We start from the raw sequence: 8,952 nt of genomic DNA, 5'->3' as shown, positions 1-8,952 counted from the left end.
TCAGGATGAAGCCATCAAGATGTAAATGCTCTTCATTGATTTTTTTCATCTCAAACTTGGACATGAATATATGAGCTTCAAACTTGATGTACATGCTCTTGTACTTTTATTCTCTCAAAGGATCAAACATGTATGAAAAGGCAAAAAAAATTATCATTGGGAAAAACTATGTTTTAAGGTCGGTATGGGAAAAAATACTCTCTGTAAAATGTCGCTATAGGAAACTGTCTCAGTGCCGCTACTATATAACGACCATTCACAAGTCTAATAAGTGTTGCTATATATAGACGCTCTTTAAACATTGCTATATAGTAGTGACACTTGTCTAAAGTCGCTATATAGAGACACTTAATGAATCCCACTTTGATTACTGATGATTAGCACCCCACGCACGCTAAACATCGATACTTAAACATCGAAATAGGGCCCATGTGTAGTAGTGAAGTATACATGTGTGTGTGTGTGTGTGTGTGTGTAATGAAATAAGTGTCTGTGTGTGACAGATACATTTACTAAATCAAAAGTATTTTGTGTGTGTGTGTGTGTGCGCATGCGCATGCTAAATAACAAAAGGGAGGGAGAAATGGTTAGTTAAAAGTCAAAATAATTAAAAATGAATTATAATAAAAAAGAAAAAATGGGGTTTTAGTTAACTAATAAAAATGAGAATATTAAAGCAGGTTGGGGGTGCTTATTAACTAGGGGTTAAATAGTACTTAAAAAGTAAATATAGAGTGGAGGAAAACAAATTTGTAGTAGTGATAGGTAGGGCAAAGAATAACTGCAGGAGAACCAAGTTAGGGGGGTTTTATCAAGGACAAGAGACATAAAAAAGAAGGGGAAAAAAGGGGGGAGGGGGTGTTTGGGAAGTGCATGTGTGAGAATTTTATTGAGAAAAATGTGTGTGTGTGTGTCACAACAAGACAAAGCAACTATAAACGTTCTTGATAGATGCGCAAAATAGCGGGCGCATCTATAGATGCTGCTAGAATAGTGAAAATATGGGCGCATCTAATAGCGTGACTATTTGCATGTCTAATAGCGCGTCTATTAGTGCGTCTACACTGTGATTTAGACGTGGATTTAGATGCAAAATAGAGAATACAAAAAGTGAGATTTTGGTGCAGGCTGATAAATGTACATCACTGCTTTCCAAACATTGCCCATGATTACCAAAGCACATAATTTTAATAAAAATATCAATGCTTTTTGGCAAACCTACATATACACAAATTAAGTGAGGTGAGGAAAATGAGACAATATGTAAAATAGTTTTGCCAATATCAATGATGGGCTACAGTTCAATCTCCTCCTCAATGAGATCAACCCTTGCCAAGCTATCCACTTCAAAATACAAACCAGTGTTGAGATCTACAAATACATTCAGCCCCACTATTACTTGTGCTACTCATGTGCTCATCGAAATCAGCATCACCAATGGTAGGATCGTCCTCACGGGTAATGGCCTCAATATCTGTATCTCCTATCTCATGATCATCCTCCTCTCTCATATCACGACCATCATCACCTCCATGGCCATGATCATCCTCCATACATCCATATTAGTATAGTAAATGTACTATACATCACTTTGGAACATGGCGTAATAGGTATGACATGCCACCACTTATTATTCTCTCTGTTTCTAGATACCTTGAGTGTACAAAAGAAAGCGATTGGAAGGGTTTGGAATTTCCCAACCCTCCTAATCGCATTCGTTTGTACACATCTCTCTCTCTCTCAAGCTCTAGCTCAACCGTCGAAACAAAACAGAACCGTAGAGCATGCCCTTCCTTAACCCCCCCTTTCCTCCCTATTGTTCCTCTTCTTCTTCTCCCCCCTGATGACCTACTCCCATTTTAAGATATATAGAGTGAGTGAGTGAGCGAGCAAGAGAGAGAGAGAGAGAGAGAGAGAGAGAGAGAGAACCTGGAAGCCAACGGATGGAGAGGAGAACGACTTCGATGGATGCAGAGGAGGCAAACGGATGGAGAGGAGGAAGACTGATGGAGATTAGTCAAATGGATTGAGATGGACTTCGTCACTTATATTGATGTTATGTAGATCAAGAAGCTCCTTGCCAGAACGGATGGAGAGGAGTCGTTTATGCTAATAGAGGAATGGTTGACTAAAATAGATGTTTATGTCAATAAAAGAGTCATTGGATAAAAATAGTAAGTGCACCGCATTTGTTGCGAATATTAAATTGTATTTAATAATCGCACATGTGCCTCGAAAGTAGTGCCAAAACTTGATGTATCCCCCCCAACGGTTAGGAGTTTGCTTTAATTCTATCTTCCTCGGTTGTCTTTCTCGGAGAGACTCAAGCCACCGCCGCTTGAATTTCCATGCCTCGCTTTTGCTGTCGAGTTTCCACGTCAATTCTTGAGTTTCATTTCGACGCCCACACAACCAATTGGGTGGATTTCATTAAAATTGGTAAAGGCTTCATTAAATTTGGGAAAATTTTCATTGATTGTGGGAATTTTACCAATATTGAATATGCTAATATCTGGAATTCCAATGATTATGAAAAACTTCATTGGTTGTGAAACAGTTCATTGCATATCAAAACCAGAACAAAGCATTTGTGGCAGAGTTTGAAAATCATGTATTTGGTGGTGTTAATAAACACCGTCTAGGGACAACATGTATATTTTACTTGAGGTGCTAATAAACACCAGTTGGTGGCATTAACAAACACCATGCATAGTGAGTTCCACTAGAAACAAAGCAGTTGTTGGTGAAGGTCAGCTTCTGAAAATTGTCATATTAATAATATGCAAATACCCATTGACAAGATAACAACAATTGAGAAACATCACATGAGAACACACCTTACAATGGAAGTTTGGGAGATTAAGAGGGAGAAAATTGACACTATTTTCTATGCTCTGATACCAAGCAAGCTCTCCTGTGCTTTGATACATACACTCTGTGGAATCTTGATCTTCTTGGGTCTATTTATGGATTTTGATGTCCATGACTAGACAATTGCTTCAATACACTCCCATACCTGTGGATCCAACCTATTCTTTGCCCAATACTTGTTCCAGCAATCAACATAGGCATCTACATCACTGAGCCCCTTTGTCTTAATTGATGGTGCCCAATACTAAATTAATAATTTCTTGAAATTAGGAGAAGCAGCATCCATCTCGGCACTTGATATGGCAACCCCAAGCCATATGGGGTATATAGGATCTGATGGCCTCACCAAGATGAAGTCACCTTGCTTAACATCCACCATTGGTCTAAACTCTTCCCTCGGCTTACCTTTTAGAGGCCCACAATAGTGATCATTCCATTCCTCATAGCCTTGGAAATCATTAATGCAAGCATCTATATCATCCTCCTCATCAGGAGATTGTGTTCTTGGCCAAAACTCTCTCTACACTCCTATTTCTGAGATGTTTTCCTGTTCAAGCTCACCGATCATGGTTTTCCAATAGTCTATCATTGGCCTAATGTAGGACTCATACGATGCATTCTTTCCACTTGCACATCTCTCCCAAAACTTAATGTAATCCTGAGGATCATGATCCCCTTCCCCATCCATTTACTAATGTTGGACCTGAGAATCCTTTACAAACTTTGGAGCCTCCTAGTTGAGTCGAGGCAAATCCTACTCTTGCAAGTTAGTAATGCATAATGACGTTTAATGAAATTCATCTATATTCGGGACTCTAGTTTGTAATCCGTAGAGCAAGAGCGAGAGCGCGCGTGCACGAGAGAGAGAGAGAGAGAGAGAGAGAGAGAGAGAGAGAGAGAGAGAGAGAGAGAGAGAGAGACTTGACTCATGGATATGGATGTATGTATTACAAACGTTGAATGAAAATTTGTTACAAGAGCAAAGAAACGGATTCTCCATTGTTTTTTGTAAATAATAAAAAATATAGTTACAATGCTGATTATGGCTGTAACTTGAGAGCCAAAACTATAGTAGAACGTCTCTAATTCCAACAATATGAGCCTAGAAAGGATCAACTACTAGAGCAAAGGCGAGATCACAACATGGAAGAGAAGGTGGTGTACGAGGAAAAGGCACAACAGATGCTCCTTGGTGAACCTTCTTCATAGGATCATCCACTATCACCTCAATGGCACTGATTGTCTTCGAGTCATAGCATCCACCATCGCCTCAACGGCACTGATTGTCTGAGAATCATCAGTTTGTTTGACAATATAATGTATAATGTTTATCCATTGCCTCACAATTGTATACTATGAAAATAAATATTTTGTACCTGTAATCATGAATTTTGAGTTATCTCAATAATTCCATTTGGGATATCTCTACACAAAATTATCCTTTCCCTTCGCTCCAATACCTGTCAACATGTAGTGTAAATCAATGATTTGTTCAATAATAAATAAAAAACATTGAGTCACATCAACTCTTTGTTTACCTTCTTGTTATTCAAAATGAATGAGAATCTTTCTGCAACACTACCCTCTATCTCCACCTGAATGTCCTGTTGTAATTGAGCGAGTGTGTAGCATTGTCTGAGTGATATAATTCCCAATAAATTGTCATTCTTGTTAATGGTGATATCTAATGCTTCATTCTCAAGACCAAAAGAGTTCAAATCTTGATCCATTGGAACCAATTGGTTCCCAATCATTCTACTATGTTTATAGTAAAATGTTAATATGAAATTTTGAGTAGCAATCATGTACTTCAGTTTAATGGAGTTGTGCACAACCTCACAGTATACTTGGTTGGATGTTATCATGTCCCAACCATAATCCAAGAAGTTAGGAATTCTTTTAGCACCATTTGTAGAGAAAGAGAGCATCGTCTTGCAAATCTTGATAGAAAATTTATTGAATAGATCTACAAAGATTGTTATTGGTATGCAAATAGTTATTTTGTTGATTCTACTAGCAATCCCTGGCCATAAGGATCGTTGTACTTCTGAACACAACCTCGCTCTATATGACTCTATTATAGCACCATGAGGAATTGGCCAATCAATGGTATTCCATGCTGGAAGAGCTAGTTTCTTCAACACACCATGGGTGTTGGCTTTATCCAATAGTTGGTCAAAGTGATCATAGAAAGAGAATCCTGACTAAGCTAACTGTGCTGCCGATCTACCTTGATATTTCAACTCTCCTATGGACCCATGTAACACATCCATGAATCCTAAAATGCATTTGGTAGGCTGCCACTGCTCATAAGATGAAGGATATATATCTGAAAATAAAAATAAAGACATTGAGGTTGAGGAAATTCTCTGATTATGAAATAAAAAATTTCAATGAAGTCACTTACAATTTGGCCTGCGTTGTGGAAGATAAGTTGGATAATTCTCTCGCAACACAAGCTCTCTATGCATGTACACATGTTGAACCAATATTTCCTTTATTGATTTCATCCCCTCCTTGGTTCTAAAACCTTTCACCCTACCCTTCCAAGGTGCCAAAAAGAGATTACTTGAACATGGCTTCTTCCTTCTGTTTGGTTGCATGAGCACCCAACTTCCTTTTGATACAGTCAGCAGTCTTTGCCAGGAACCATCTGATGGAAGATATAGAGGACAAAGGTCGACGAGTGCGGGAGCTCACGTATATAGGTTCGTCCTCAACAGTTAGATCAACACGACGTTTGGCACAAGAAGGGTTCTAATTATTGATGCATGCCATTGAGACTAGTATCCAAACTTTTACTCGAACAGCTGAAACTCAATGGACATATCAAAGAGCACGCATTAGACTCTAGTCTTGAATAAGCACGATCTTCCTATTCAAAACTTAAGAATATTATCAACAACGAGAGAGATTGACAAAGCAATGATATCGTTCTTGTACCTTGCGCTTCAATATTATGATCAACAACACTTCCTAAAAAACTAACACCATGGAAAACTTTCAAAACTTACACTCCATTCTACAGCATCTTTATAAATACACTCTTGTTCACCAAAAACTGAAAAAATATTATCCAACTTAACACTTTCACATCTTAAATCTCAAAAAAGAGAGATTGAAAAAACAAAGAGCTTGCTATTGTATCTAAATGTGTATGATACTCCCTATTGGCTGAGATACACAACATCCGGGCCCCCGTCAAGCAAAGCTGACACATTACACTCAGGAGTAGGCCCGATACACCTAGGAGTAGGCCCGCATTATACATGAGCAGGGCACCCTTATTCAGGGGCTCAGACACGACATCACATAGCTTTGAGAGGAGCTCAGGACCTTGAGAGCAGTGCCTAGAGGGACCCCAGTCATAGAGATGGAGGCACAGATATCCACGATATAGTTGGCTATAGCGGAGACAACTAGGTGGGTGGACGTGGCAAAACGAGAGCCTACAAAGGCAATCATTTCAACCACCATATAGGAGGAGCAACAGAGGGCTTCAAAGGCCGTCAACATCTAGATACGAGGGATCACGCGAGACAGCACCAGCACCACTATGACGCCCATGGAGGAGGCAATCACCTTTGTAACCACCACCATGGGCGTCCCCGACCATGGCATAGAGGGAGCATGGCACGTTGGGAGAGACCCCAACTAAGAGCAACCCCTAGTCATTCGCTTCAGATATTCACATGCTCAACTAGCGACACTCCGATGCCAAGCCACTCTACGAGAGCATCCCACCCTGTCCATGGATGAGGATTTGACACCACCACAGATTGAGGAGCGACGAGTTCTTCTGCAATAGCAGGATGTTGCCCGCAAGGACGGGAAATGGGCCGTGGTCTGAGATGGTAGGTTGTTGACCAGCACCCGTCGGGCTCCAAGCCGTACCCCCTAGGGGGGCGGGGACTATGAGACTCAAGTTTCTGAGACCCTAGCCTGCACCATTTGGAACTATAATGGTACCTTATGGTCAGACCCAGGGAACTTCTCGGAGTCTTATACAGGACGAGACATAGTCTTTTACACGGAGACACACCAGAGCCCAGAGCTCCACTACCAATAGTCAGTGGCTACACATGGGAGTCAGTCTTTAGGGATGAGACGAGGGATACAAGAGGAGTTTGAGAATCAGGCAGGGTCGCAATATTGTACAGGTCTTCCCTCGCTTCTCAGCCCTGTTTTGCGTATCAACTTAGAAATTATTATTGACAAGGGAACACATTGTTAGTGCTATGAAAAGTAGAGTTTTTATTTTTTCTGAGCATTTATTTCGCAACTCGGATCTAATCATGACTGTGAAGTTATCGCCCAATTCTCTATCTCAGGCGGATCATTGCCATAACAGTACCCCGCCGACTGTTTCCCTCCGAAGATCATGCTGACCATCGCCTTACGCCATCCCACCGATTGTGGTGGGGATAGCAAAATCTATATGAAGGAGCACTATCCCTCCGGATCGTCGCAAACTCTATCAAAATTTTGTCAGAAATCTTCTCACCCCCAGTCCTCTTCCACACAATAATCTAGCAATCAATATATGTCCTCAAACTCCTCCTCTTCCACCGATTCCCTCATCACTTAATTGCCTTCATTCTTTCTAATGGATCTGGAGAATGAATTCTTCGAGTTTGAGATGGAGCTTGGACTCCACCCCCAACCTCTTATACCGCAAGCCACCAGTGCCTTCAACTCTCAAAGTACGCCCTCGGCCACAATCCGCATGCCCTCCGAATTTCCAATTGAATATTTACAAGAAGAGGAGGAAGTATCTATGTAACAGACCACCAAGGAGGGTCCGACAATAGCAAGCACGCCCCCCTCAAAGGCTTCAAAAAAATGCACCCCGACTCCCACACAAGGAGAGTACCACCACCGTGAAGGCCAATGCGAGATCCACCACTAAATACTTATATGAGCAACTTATCACATGGTTCGGATGTCCCTTAGAGCTAGTTAGCAACCACAAGACTCATTTCCTCAACAAAACGATAGTAGTCCTGACTAGTGAATTCATGAACATACATAGGAAGTCAATGCCATACTATCCTAGGGTGAATGGCTTGGCTGAGAGCTCCAATAAAACTTGATGTAAGATCATAACTTGCACACTAGAGGCAAGTCGTACTGACTGGGAACATAAGCTCACTGCGATGATGCCAATGGAGTATGTAGTGCCTAGCCTATGCCTTACCATCAAGGAAAGGCTCATTGAGAATGCCTTCGTAGAACAGTTAATTGACCTTGAAAGGCTAGATGAGACAAGGTTGCGTGCAACCTACTGCCTTCGGGTGGAGAAGGCCTGACACAAAAAGTGGTTCGACCACAACCTCAAGAACAAAGACCTTATAGAAGCGGATCTGGCACTCCTCTACAACGTTCACAATACCATGCGCAAGCTCAAGTTCCGAGGTATGGGTCCCTACTGCATGGTAGAGATCACTCCACAAGGGGCATGCCAAACAACCACCCTTGATGGAATAGAAATGGACAGCTACTTTAACGGGAGTAAATTAAAGAGATACTACGGGCCACTCACACTACCTACCCTTCCAGCCATCCATAGATAAAAAGAACTAAAGGCCAAGGTAGCTAGGATGAAATGTCAGGCCATCAAAGAAGCCAGAGCACATAACGCTAAGCTTAGATAGGGTAAGCATATGGCATTGCTTAAAGCAATGCTTGAGCACCCAGGACTAGCAGATGAACTAATGATAGAACCAACTAGGTTGCATGTTCAACTGTAGGGACCGGGCATGCGTATCCGAGCACTCATGGATCTGGGAGCGAGCCACAACTTCATCTCCCATGAGGTATGGGAAAAGCTACAGGTACCCCTAAACCTCACCGTGCATTTGGTAAGGGCTATCAATGGCCAACTCATAAGCACCTTGGGTTTTGTGAACTTAAGTCTAACGGTTGTTTGCCAAGCAATAGAAATATGCTTTTATGTTCTCCCCATAGAAGCAACTAATGAACAGATCATATTGGGAAGGACCTAGTGTTATGCCGTGAACTGTCAAATCGACTGGCAAGCTAGGATAGCTTCCCTCATGAATGGTGGCAGAAATGTGGTGA

At 41.4% G+C, this 8,952-nt stretch overlaps 1 pseudogene; it reads right to left on the bottom strand.

Annotated features, from left to right (window-relative positions):
• Positions 1–4,253: 4,253 nt before the first annotated feature.
• LOC147885309 (uncharacterized) lies at positions 4,254–5,342 on the bottom strand (annotated as a pseudogene).
• Positions 5,343–8,952: the final 3,610 nt, after the last annotated feature.

The sequence above is a fragment of the Dipteris shenzhenensis genome, chromosome 25 (assembly GCF_047967505.1).
Source record: "Dipteris shenzhenensis isolate YYH24624 ecotype China chromosome 25, Dip_SZ_1.0, whole genome shotgun sequence".
Classification (NCBI taxonomy): domain Eukaryota; kingdom Viridiplantae; phylum Streptophyta; class Polypodiopsida; order Gleicheniales; family Dipteridaceae; genus Dipteris; species Dipteris shenzhenensis.
Note: the sequence above shows the minus strand (reverse complement) of the source record. Positions and strands in the feature narration are given on the sequence as shown.